The sequence below is a fragment of the Cydia amplana genome, chromosome 4 (genome assembly GCF_948474715.1).
Source record: "Cydia amplana chromosome 4, ilCydAmpl1.1, whole genome shotgun sequence".
NCBI classification, from domain to species: Eukaryota; Metazoa; Arthropoda; class Insecta; order Lepidoptera; family Tortricidae; genus Cydia; species Cydia amplana.
In genome coordinates, this window is record NC_086072.1 from 10698257 (window position 1) to 10712283 (window position 14027).

At 36.0% G+C, this 14027-nt stretch overlaps 1 protein-coding gene across 1 annotated transcript in view; it reads right to left on the reverse strand.

The window, feature by feature from the left end:
• The window catches only part of LOC134663259 (potential E3 ubiquitin-protein ligase ariadne-2), a 295209-nt gene that overhangs the window by 216689 nt on the left and 64493 nt on the right, over window positions 1-14027 (reverse strand). The window lies entirely within an intron of this gene.

Consider the following 14027-nt stretch of genomic DNA (forward strand, 5'->3'; position numbering starts at 1 on the left):
ACAATACTATTATTAATAAAGAAACTCATAATAAGTACGGATACATTATTTGGAAAATTTTGTATCCCTAGTTTTCTCGGTCACAACAGATGTTTGTAACGATTTGCCGAATAGGTAATATTGTAACTTCAAGAACCGATAGATATTTGTAGTCACATGTAGATACTTACCATAATCTGAAAATGTGCATACTACCTACCCACTTTATTAATAAAATTCATTCATAAAATGGGTATGCAATTTTGCAGCTGGATGTACCTACATATTGAATACTAGGCACAGTTATAATAATATAAAGCTGTCAGTCAAATCAGTTCCGTGAATGGGAGTGCATCGGCACAGGCTGTCACGCCGACAGGTCCTCAGGCCGGCACAAAGCGCTGCCCGCTGTTCGGTATCATTGTAAGCAATTTCTTATAAAGGTGAATGACCTTGTGAATTACTTGTAACAAAAACTTTAGACATACTGGAAACCGAAGTTGGTCGCAGCTAAAAGTCAGATAAGTGTGCAGTAGGCATATTTATTTATATTGGTCGGTAGAATAGTCAATATCAGTAGCTATTTTTTCCAACCGAATATTTTATTGCAAGAAATTACCTTTAAAGGAAAAATGTGCTAATACTTTTTTGTACACTCAGTATACACGCTAATTTTAGGCAGTCCGGCATTTATAAGAAATCTACTTGACTGCTACCGTGCCATATAAGCAAACGTCCTACATTATCGACTGGTAAGCAAGTAATCCCCTTCTAAATGGGGAGTGAACGAGGCTATCAGCATTTTTCTCATTTCAGGTTAATAAATATCGTCGACTTGCCGTACCGGGCTAGTGAGATTTACTCAAATGCAGTCAATGAGACTCGAGCCGAGCGACCGTCTGCGGAAGGTGTGTTTACACATAAACCGGCCCTAACTGTACTCTCGTAAAATCTGCATAACGTAGGCGCTACTTTATCATCAATAAATTCATTCTTGCCGTTTTAAATCAGACGTTCACTTTATTCTTTGAATAAATTTTAGCAAGTATTTTTTATTTATTTAACAATCAAGTTAATCGAAATTGAAATCGTAAATTACACGTAAATTTCAGTTATTTAAAGCAATAATCAAAATGGATTCTTCAAGAAAGTGCATGTAAAAGGGCTTTCACAGCTCTGACTCCAAGTAAAGTAGGACATCTGGTGAAACCAGTCATGATTCTTATTTATAACTTTATTATAAAGATAAACGAACAGTTGCAAAAAAATCTACCACATAATTATTTACAATGATGGAAAGTCTGTGCGAGGACGCTGTCGTAACGTAACGCATCTGCCGAGGACAGCTCGCTACACCGAAGCATTGCGTTTTTAAATGCACTTCACAAACATTAACAACCGACGACCGGTCTGGCCTAGTGGCCTGACCCTGCCTGTGAAGCCGCGGTCCTGGGTTCGAATCCCAGTAAGGGCATTTATTTGTGTGATGAGCACAGATATTTGTTCCTGAGTCATGGTTGTTTTCTATGTATTTAAGTATTTGTATATTATATATATATCGTTGTCGTTGTCACAACACAAGCTTTCTGGAGCTTACCGTGGGGCTTAATCAATTTGTGTAATAATGTGCTATAATAATTATTATTTATTTATTTATTATTCTCTTTATTTATTTTTGGTCTTAAGTTAGGTTATTTTATAATATGGATATAAAAATAAAATACAAAAACACTTACAAAAACAATACAAAATACTTATAAACATATTATAAAAAACCTAACCTATTTATTATATTATTATTCTCTTTATTTATCTTTTGTCTTAAGTTAGGGTTTTTATAATATGAATATAAAAGTAAAATATAAAAACACTTACAAAACAATAAAAAATACATATAAACACATTATAAATAACCTAACCTAGGGTGCCGCCAGCAGCAGGGCAGGGCCCAAGCTATACCGGTGGTCAGGGCCGCAGAGAGAGGAACCGGCGGACTATCCGCGCCGTGTCCAAGATCACCGCCTTCTGTATCTGAGAGCCTACCGCGAACCACGTTAGACGTGTTGCCTCCCTGTCACACTTACGTACGAATTTACAAGTGCAACAGAGTGCCAACACGTCGAACGTGGTTCGCGGTAGGCCCTCAGACCCTTGATCCAACCACCTAGCGAGAGTCTCTCAAGATGTTGGTCGAGACTCTTCGCTATTAGACCGTTCACTGAAACGACTATCGGGACAATGATCGTCGAATCAACATCCCACATGGTGGTTATCTCGTGAGCCAAGTCTAGGTACTTACTGGACTTGTCCTACTCGGCTTTCACGAGATTCTCATCATGGGGGATGGTGATGTCAACGAGCACGGCCCGGCGTTGCGCACGCTCTATTATCACAATGTCACAATTATTATTATTATTATTTAACTGTTTAATTAAATAAGAGTATACATATATGCTATTATGCAGCCAAGATATAAATGAAACACTACGTGGGTTTAGGTTATCAGAAATTGATCAATATTTTGATAAACATGTCCACAAATAGTAGGTGCATCTTGTCAAGACCGTAAAATATATATCGTAAGTAGTGGTAGGTGGGTTTCTAAATAAAGAAACTTAAGAATATGTGGGGTTTTTTTCGTTAAATTCATCCTTACTCCTCATTTCCTTTTTTGGTTACCATTTACATTTGTATACATACTTGAAAGATGACAATTACCCAACGCCCATGTAACTTGGAATCTGCTGTTACAATTAAATAATATATTTACTACGCTAACTTTGTTTGCTGTCGGTTAACGACAAGAGCATTATTCTAGGAAACAAAACAAATTCCAGAAAATTCTCACAACCTACCCTCCTAAAGGTAATAAGCCGAGAGTTCGTTGAGAAAAGTCCACTGTAACTTCCCCGACACTTGATGGCTTATTACAGAGTGCTCAGGTACAGAGTGAGACGCGTCAATAATTTCCAAATATGTTTTATAGTCCTACCTACCTACCTACCTACCCACCAGTACCTATAGATCGTGACCCTATTACAGTTAACAAGTCATTCTCCGCCCGCAATACGGATGGAAGTAAACCACGCGCGCGTCTCCTGCGGTCGGTTTGTCGGTATGATAAAATTTCTTCTTTAATCAATGACACAGTTGGTCCAAATTTATCATTACTCAGCGGCGGCGCGGACCGCAGTCATCAATAAGTAATCAGCGTGACCTGCACCACTCGCCAGCCAATAACGACAAAACCGTATAATGTTTCACAGCTTATGCAATATTGATGAAACCCTTCCAGCCCACATCAGCCGATTTAGATAATCGCCGTAATGGAATTGGGTTGCTGGCCTGCTGTTGTCAGCTGGCAGTTATTCTGGTTGGGACATTCTGTATATTTAGGTAGCTGCCAGTTGGTACTTAACTATACCCAATGGTTTCCTGAAAGATATTTATTGATAATTAGCCATAACGTCGATTGCTGTTTGACATCTCCCCCTAGATGCCTTTTTTCGCATTATTCTCTAGCATTATGCCGCCCAATGTACATCGATGTAGACTCAGTTTTGATAGAATTGTCAACCTTCATTAAAACAAACAAATTTGCTTTTAATTTGTCTCGTAAAAGTTTCGAACAACGAACAAGCAACAACTTAGGTTATTACTATACCTACGCACAGCTTTTGCTCTCACAACAGGGTTTCAAGCGTATTTTTTTTGCATTTACCTACCAGTTATAACGATACCATACCATACCAGAACGATACCAATTATACGAGTAAGTTACTTGGATAGTAAGGACGGGAGAAACGGAAAGGAATCGCGTATATGATTTAGAAAAAACATGTATCTATAGATTTAAAGACTTACGACGTAAGTACACTGAAAAAAATATGATCTATCGAGCACACCTTAAAATGATTTCATTAAGATTAACTGCTTTTACAATATCAACAAATGTAGGTACGTACGTAACGTACAAAGAGTAAACTTTACTGCTTGGTTCGATAGGCTCATATGGAACTGTTTATAAAGCATTAAACGTTAATGCAATTTCAGTTGTTTTAAACGATTTTTTTCTCAGTGTACTTCGTGTGGTTTTGCACGGAATTTATATAGAATTTATGACAAAAAAAAACCGGCCAAGTGCGAGACGGACTCGCGCACGGAGGGTTCCGCACCATCAACAAAAAATAGAGCATCGTTTTTGTTGTATGGGAGCCCCCCTTAAATATTTATTTTATTTTATTTTTAGTATTTGTTATATAGCGGCAACAGAGATACATCAATTATGAAAATTTCAACTGTCTAGCTATCGCGGTTCATGAGATACAGCCTGGTGACAGACGGACGGACGGACGGACGGACAGCGGTCTTAGTAATATTTAGGGTCCCGTTTTTTACCCTTTGTGTACGGAACCCTAAAAAATTAAAGCTTAATGTAGTACACTAATAGCAACACTGTGTTATCAACAATCTTACTGTCAAAGGGAGAAAACCATCTATCTGCCGTATTCGAATTTCAAGATATTCACAAGAGACAACACGTACCTACTCGATCCATTCTAGATACGTTATAGTTTAGATTTCAACTAGTTCTCTTTTGCAGCGCAATTCGGGCAACCAATGTCACTTTTACGATAGATCGTGTTAGATATCTATTAGATGTGAATTAGATCTCTAAGTAATATCTTGTGGAAATCGTTCAAGAGTATCTCCAGAATCGCGGAAATGTCAAATTTGACAGGTTAGATCTTAAACATATCGTTATCGTATCTTGGCGATGTCTAAAAGATATCTAATAGATGTCTATTACAAAATCCGAATCGGGCCCTATTTCATCAACTATCGATACCTAAAGCAGCACGAGCATCTCAAACAAGTAGTAAGTACCTATAATAAAAATAATATAAATGGGGTGGAAGGCATTTTTTATTTCTTCAGACTGTTCAGAACATACGTTTCATCGAATTTTCCAGTGATCGAGGTGTTTTCGGATTGTGCCTCATGGCGAAAAAGTTTTAAATATTTTGTAAGTTTATATAAAGTTGTGTTATATTAAAAACCAGGACTTTTTTTACGTAGTTTTTTTGATACAGTAGGTATACAGTTTTCGGTATAGTAAACAGGGGTGCGTATCGATGGCTATAAACATTTTTATTTTAATATCAGTTGCAATAACGCTTATTTAGTATAATTATTAAATGATATAACGCTTAATATATTTTCATATGATATTATTATCATTTTATATAATGATTAATTGATCTAATAACATTTAGCATAACATTCTTGAAGTATAATGCATATTTCCTATACCGAATTTATGATATAAAGTTATTTCATCTAAAGTAGAATTGTTATAACCTTTGTTAATATAATGTATTAGATATATAATTCCACATTTACTATTACACACTACAAAAAACGATACTATTTCTACGTATAACGAACTGCTAGTTATAACTAGGTAGGTAAGGTTAAGAACTGCGACCCCTACACAAAACCAACCGCTACCAGAATACTAGGTTAGGTTAAGAACTGCGACCCCTACACAAAACCAACCGCTACCAGAATACTAGGTTAGGTTAGGTTAAGAAGGAGGTTAGGTTAGGAAGAAGGTTCGTCCGAAAGTGAGCGCACAGAGCAGACGTGTCGCAGGTTGTTAAATTAAAATATTAATCAGTATACATACGATTTTCACCCTTTATATCATAGTGCGAAAGTTAAAACTCAAGTGCATAATTAGTGTGTGCGTTACGGCCTTACCGCTCTGCCTTATCTCTGCTGCAATCCCCACTAGCTAGGAAACAATGAGCTACGTGAACGCAGTGCGCTCGCCGACTGGAAGTGGCTCGAGCGTTGAGCGTAGTGGCTCCGTTCCCGAGTTGACTAGCAAAGCATTTAATCAAGAATATACGGAAGTGTCACAAAAAACACATCGCCATAAACGAAAGCAAACTGATGACTTCGAAGGGATTCAATCGGAATTAGCAGAAATGCGTAAAGAAATGTGGGAGATGATGACTTACCTAAAGAATGCTACCAAAAATCAAAATGAAAACTTCGCCAAACTTACTGAAGATGTCTCAGGTATTAAGGAACAAATGAGTAGCATTAAAAATATTACCGACAGCTTGGTTTCGGAGCAAAACAAAATGAAAAGTGAAATTTCCACGTTCGTCGACACAAGCAAGAAAATTGAACAAAAAATTGAACACCTAGACGCGGAGGTTAAACAGCTAAAAACTAACAACGCATCAGTTGCCTCAGAGACTTCACATTATGAAGAAGTTCTTTCAGAAATGTATGAACGCAGTGTCAGAATAAAAAATGTGATTGTAACCGGATTACCAGAACCTACATCGGCAGACCCTAGGGAAAGGAGGGAACAGGAAAAAACTGTAGTTTTGGAATTACTAAAGACTGTCAATAATGACTGTCCCGAACCATTGAAAATTATTCGTTTAGGCAAGTACGATCCGAACACACACCGCCATGTAAAGGTATGTTTTACATCTCAAACCGATGCAATATCAATACTGCAAAATAGAAAAAATGTGACAAACAATGCGATCAGAATATTCAGCGACCAGACGCCCCAACAACAAGCCTATTACAAAAGCGTTAAAAATGAACTGGAACGTAGAATCAATAATGGTGAAACGTTTTTAACTATAAAGTATGTAAAAGGCATCCCCAAAATCATCAACAACTTGCCAAAAAACTCCAATCAACAGCACCAAGTAGCAGTACCCGAAGCCTAGCGACGGAAAAAATAACGTACCAAGTAACCAGCACCTACACTGATGTAACTACCAGCAAAGGATCTCTAAAGTGCTTCTATGCAAACGCCCGTAGTATAGTCAAACCTGGCAAATTCGATGAACTTAAATGCGCCGTGGAAGCTATACAAAATACAATACATATTATCGTAATAACTGAAACTTGGCTAAAGTCTGATGATGAAGCTATGAACTACCAGCTACCGGGCTATACGCATTATTATAACACAAGAACTAACGAAAGAGGTGGAGGCGTCTCGATTTTTGTTCACAACTTCCTTAAACACAACATCATAGAAAAGCAATGCTTAAATGGTAACCATTACCTATGGGTCCATCTTCAAAAGTTTTCAATTGATATTGGCGCTGTATATAGAGCGAACCATGACACTGTAAAAAACTTTTTAGAACTATACTCAACGCAACTCCAAAACAGGAAAAGGGCCTTAGTGTTTGGTGATTTTAATCTGAATCTACTGAGTTCCGAAAAATGCGTAAAGGACTATAAATTAACACTAAAAGAAAACAGCTACCAGATTATAAACAAAATTGATAAAAACTATTCCACACGTGAAACCTCGTCTACAAGAACTATATTGGATCATGTATGTACAAACCTAAAAGACAACAACTTTCACCTTGCCATTATTGAATCAGCTATGTCAGACCATAAACAGATATACTTTGAAGTCAAAAAATACCACCCGAAATCTGTACAGAAAATAAAATACGAGAAAATAGACTACGAGAATTTATGGAAAACTATAGAAAACTGCAAGTACGAAAATGAAAACAATGACTATACTCTATTTGAAAAAAGACTCCTATCAAGTATAAGCAAGAACAAAGTAACAAAAATCAAAATATTAAACCCCCCAAGACAAGATTGGATTAATCAGGAAGTGATAAAGGAAATTAACTCTAGAAACATTTCATGGCAACAATTAAAACTAAACCCAGAAGACGACAAACTGAAACAAGAGTTTAAAACTAAACGAAACAAAGTGGCAAATATTATTCAAGGCACGAAAACAAGATACTACCACAAAGCTTTCAAGGACTGTAAAAATAATCCATCGAAGATGTGGAAGCTTATTAACAGTCTATCAGCGAACAAATCGATAGAACGCTCAGCACCGGCAAAATTGGATTCTGGAACAGCAACTACATCAGACGTAAAAGAAATGTGTGACATTTTTAATACTTATTTCTCTAATATCGGCTCGACGTTAGCAGATGCAATTCCTAAAAACTTCAGGCAAAATACAACATATACTTGTTCTTCCAAGCCAAACCCCTTTAAACTATTCAAATTTGAACCTGCTACCACTGATGAAATTTCCAAAATTATTGATAATCTAAATCTTAATACAAGCTCAGGACTAGATGGTCTAAATACAAAATCAATAAAATATCTAAAGAACCTAATACAAGAAGATTTAACAAATTGCATAAACAGAAGTCTTAACGAAGGTGTCTTTCCTGATAGCTTAAAATTAGCCAAAGTGTCACCAATCTATAAATCTGGAACCCAATCTGACCCAAATAACTATCGCCCAATCTCTGTTCTCCCAGTAATTTCAAAAGTGTTTGAAAAAGTTTTATATAGTCGCATGAGAACATATTTGGACACTATAAATTTCCTTCATGAAAAACAATATGGTTTTCAACCCCAATCAAACACACTTTCGGCAACAATTGATATAGTAACAAGACTAAAAGTTAACATAGACAATAAGCAAATAGCATTGGGCATCTTCATAGACTTAAAAAAAGCATTTGATACCGTCAGTCACAGCCTGCTATTACAAAAACTACGAGCGTTAGGTATTGCTGGTACTGCATTAGATATACTTAAATCATACCTCAAAAATCGACACCAAATAGTCAAAATTCAAAATCATCAAAGCGAGGAAAAACCGATAACATGCGGCGTTCCTCAAGGCTCAATTTTAGGACCGTTACTATTCCTAATTTACATTAATAACATAAACGAACTTGACCTTAAAGGTGACATTACACTATATGCAGACGATACAAGCCTTTTTTATTTTGGAAACTCTATCAGCAGTGTTATAAATGATGCGCAAAATGATCTAGACTTATTAAACACATGGTTTCAATGCAATCTATTAACTATCAACATCTCAAAAACAAACTATATCATTTTTGCAGCCAAAAATAAAAAAATACCGGAATTTCAACCTCTCAAAATAAACAACGTAGCCATTCAAAAAGTGGAAAAGGAAAAATATCTAGGATTAATACTGGATAAAAACTTAAATTGGAAGCCACATATTGATAAGGTAAAATCTAAACTGACGTCATTAACCGGGGCCTTGCGGAGCTTTGCCAAAAATATTCCAACTCAAGTACGGTACACCATATATAACTCGCTTATAAAACCGCACATAGACTATTTAATTGAAGTGTGGGGTACTGCCGCTAAAACGAATCTCGAAGCACTTCAAATTGCCCAGAATAAACTCGTTAAAGTGCTATTTCAATATCATTATCTAACTCCAACAAAAGCCTTATATACCGAAACGAAACTCATGAATATAAATCAAACCTACGTGTACTACAATTGCCTACTAGTAAGAAAAATACTTAAGAACGATATACGAACTCAATTAAACTTCAATAGGAAACACCATGTGCAAAGAATGAAATTACGCAATGCCAATGACTTAATTTTACGTCCATCGCGAACAAACTACGGTCGCAAAAGTATATTATACGAAGGTGCTCAATTGTTTAACAAACTTCCTAGAGTTATTAAAGAAACAAAATCAATGTCCCATTTTAAATCCTTGCTTAAAATTCACGTTTTAAAGAATTTCTAGGTGTTACGCTTAAAAGTTAAAGTATCGTTATATGTAAAAGTATCAAATATTTACTTATTTAAATTTTCTTCAATTAAACTTATCGCTACAAATAACAGCCATAAAATATACCATTCAATAAACAAAATTTATATTATATATTATTATGTTATTGTATCTTAATAACATAATAATATTATGTATTTAAAATACATCCTTAGACCTAACGCAACTTACCATGTTATACTGTAAACTACGCTCAGCGTATGCATGCCGCATCTAGTTTTAACCTTTCCGTGTACCCAATTGTAAACTTGTTTTGCATAGATACTGTGCATTACCGCTGCCCGCCTGGCGGGCGGTCGGTTATTATAAGGACTATTGTAAAACTACCTGTTTTAGTTAAGTTAAATTAAGTATTTATGTATTTGTGCGCTCTAAACGAAATTTAATATACTGTTCTGTATTTATCTCGTCAAGTGAATTGTAAAATTCTTATGAGAATAAATGATCTTAAACCTAAACCTAAACCTAAAGAACTGCGACCCTTACACAAAACCAACCGCTACCAGAATACTAGGTTAGGTTAGGTTAAGAACTGCGACCCCTACACAAAACCAACCGCTACCAGAATACTAGGTTAGGTTAGGATAAGTACTGCGACCCCTACAGAAAACCAACCGCTACCAGAATACTAGGTTAGGTTAGGTTAAGAACTGCGACCCCTACACAAAACCAACCGCTACCAGAATACTAGCTTAGGTTAGGATAAGAACTGCGACCCCTACACAAAACCAACCGCTACCAGAATACTAGGTTAGGTTAGGTTAAGAACTGCGACCCCTACACAAAACCAACCGCTACCAGAATACTAGCTTAGGTTAGGTTAAGAACTGCGACCCCTACACAAAACCAACCGCTACCAGAATACTAGGTTAGGTTAGGTTAATTAAGAACTGCGACCCCTACACAAAACCAACCGCTACCAGAATACTAGGTTAGGTTACGTTAAGAACTGCGACCCTTACACAAAACCAACCGCTACCAGAATACTAGGTTAGGTTACGTTAAGAACTGCGACCCCTACACAAAACCAACCGCTACCAGAATACTAGGTTAGGTTAGGTTAAGAACTGCGACTCCTACACAAAACCAACCGCTACCAGAAAAGTAGGTTAGGTTAGGTTAGAATTGCGTCCATTACATAGAACAAACCACTACCAGAATACTTGGTTAGGTTTGGTTGGAATTGTAACCCCTACATAAAATGAATAGAAAGAAGTTTAGATTAGGTAACGAAAACGCAATTTGCAAAAAAAAATGGATATATGTATTTTTAAATTAAACATTGGATGTTTTTTTTTTAATTTAAGACTCAAATTAAAAGCCAACGCACGCAAAAATATCAGGCGTTAAAAATTTAGATATGTCGTAATAAAAATACCTATATTATACCGAATAATGCTTATATAATAATACTTGTATAATAAATGAGCATTATATCATATGATCGTTATAATAAATGAGTGTTATATCAAAAGAAAATTATATAAAATGATATTAGACATTTTAATAATATACCATATGTATATTATACAAAATGAGTTAATATATTTTCTGAAATTATATTAAATGTTGTTATATCTACAGAAAATATATTAATTATTTTTATATCGATCATTACACACCCAACTGTCGTGTTAGTCATCGATGATCGATAAAATAGATTGTTCGCTCCCTTAGCTACGATTTTACAGCAACATTTGAATTAAATTACAAATTATCGATTTTTTGCAGAATACATACATATTAGGCAAATAAATTATTTATTCCCATTCCCAGTATCTGCAATAACTCTGAGCCCACTAAAATTTACGAAACTTTGTTGTCCTCTAAATAACTTATCGTTTCATATTAATCAATATTGCTTTAGGGCAAAAAATGTAACATTTTCTATGGTCAGTTTAGTTATGAAGTAATCAGCGGGAATGCACTAATGGCCGGTTGCAGAGGTGAACGCGTGTAATGTGCAATTTGCGGGCAGCCATTCAGCGGTCACGCGACTTCAACCTCACACAAAACAATATTAATGAACTGTTTTCAATAGGAAATAAAGTCGAAATTGCTTTAGCTAAAAAGCCACGTGTGTGTGTCGCGTGCGCAGTCACTTTACTACACGCGTCATGAAAAAAAATGTTTGCTAGGAAAGCAATGAACTGCAATACCCCAGGGTATAGTACACCTAAGTACCACATAATTTCGATAAGGACTAGTACATTCTATTAGAGAAAACTTTCATATCAGTTCTTGAACAATCAAGAGAGCCTTTACCAGCTGGTGTGGTGAAAAATCATTTTCATATGTATTATTTGACAATCGCACTTACTTAATTTTGCAATAAAACAGCGCCCACACGTTTTAGGCAGAACGGGTGTTTTATGCTCCTCTCCCCTACATAATTTAATAAATAATATTTTAAGTTCTAAGTGCGATGTATATATTTTTTTTAAAGAATTTCAGAACCTATTAACGGATGTTTTACACTCTTTGTTGTAATGCAGTCGAATTGAGTACGTCTTTTTTCGTGGTAGTCGTCTGATTAGACAGATGGATGAAGTTGAACAAAATCTCATTAAGACAAAACATTTGCCTACTTGCCTTAACCATCCAAACCCATTAAAAGCTGCATTCTAGCGCGGCTTGAGATGCCTGCACGGACATAGAAAGTTCCACAATATGTTAGCGCTCCAAATGGTAACACAACTAGAAACTAGGCAAAACAAAGTAAATAAAAGTTATCCCGGCTGCGGTGGTCGACAGAGAATAAATTGGTGTAAACTATTATACTACGGTGTTGTACAATCCACCCGGCGTAAACAAAGTTTGGCCTTTCTGAAAATCAGATTCTTTGAGATTTTTCAATTCTTTTTAACGTTGCTTTTTAAGGGTCTTACAAAAAAACCCCTTAAAAATCTTACAGACATTGTATCTACGTTCCTCTATTAGACTTATCATACCATACAATAAGATAAGAATGTGTTAACTTAATATTAAAAAGTAACAGAATATTAAAACACTTTTTAGTTTAGATCAAACTTCAAAGTAGTTAGGTTAGTGGAGGAGAAATTGATTCTAAGAGGAAACAAAAATTTCTAATACAATGTTCAGTAAATTTCTTTTTTTTTACAGTTCCTGGATAAGAAGATCAACCCGTTTAGTGTGTAATAGTGAAACGTAAAAAAACATATGAACTCTTCATCCTTTAAGTAGTTTAAGTAATGAGAAATGTAACATCTATAAATCAGAAAGTAAGCCCGAGTTTTTGGGCACTGCCATCGTGCCTATGCTGACCCAACTGGGAAATATAGCTGTGACCCTTTTTCGTATTACAAGATACACATACACAATAGCTGCAAATATAATCTTTATAAAATATTTATTGTGTTAGCTCTATTATAGGACACTTAATCATAATACGACGTGTACCATACTTAAAACCTAAATTAGGTATTTAAAATTAAACGGTGTATCTCTTAATTTATTAAATATTGCGCATAGAAACTCGCATATTTAGTGTTGATTTTTAAGTCTTTTATCCCTGTCTGCAATACTTTCAGCAAACGCTGACGATGAAAGGATCTAAACTAATCTAAAAGAACGTTCGACTGAATAATAATAATTTAGTAAGTAGTTACTAGTATACTTGAAGTTTCCGGGCCAAAGCTTTCGTCCATAGTACCTATTCAATAGTCCGCAACCGGCGCCGCTATGCAATAGCCCTGCAGCCTCCAAGGCGTCTATTCGCATTGCATGCTCTAGTCCAGGCGAGTCGAGTTCTTCAACAAACTAGAGAAACTTGGCCTCAATTTCCATTACAAGTATTTGAGATCGCAAAGCGATCTTAAAATTTATTCGCCTAAGCAATTAACTTGGCAGGCGCATGGCATATCACCCCAGGCCGCAGTCCATAGCCCACGCCGTGCACTCGTAACATTTAACCTTTACTTTTGACATTTCACTTATGGGACGGTCATTATTGCGCCTAGTTTCCAGCAAATGAACCGCTTTTGTTCGAGGCGGGCTATTCACTAGCTACTCCTTAAGGCGCTTTCTCCAAGTTTCGCAGACTTCCTAGCACAGAACACATTTGCCATTTACCATTAGATTCAGTTCGCCTAATAAAGACTTCCAACAAGATTGCGTTCGACAATTGCAGCCATTGGTTCCTTGTAATCCATCGGTAGTTAATTTAGCAACTACAAATACCTTCACTTTTTGTTCATAGTCCGTGCACTATAATTGCATGTTTGATTGCGAATTTACATTTACGAATAGTTTTACGAGCATGTTCCATCTTGCTATTTAAATTGTACCCATTTTGGGTAATTACCTGTCGGCAGGTCGGCAGTTAGTTATCAACGTTATCATTTATGATATTTAGTCA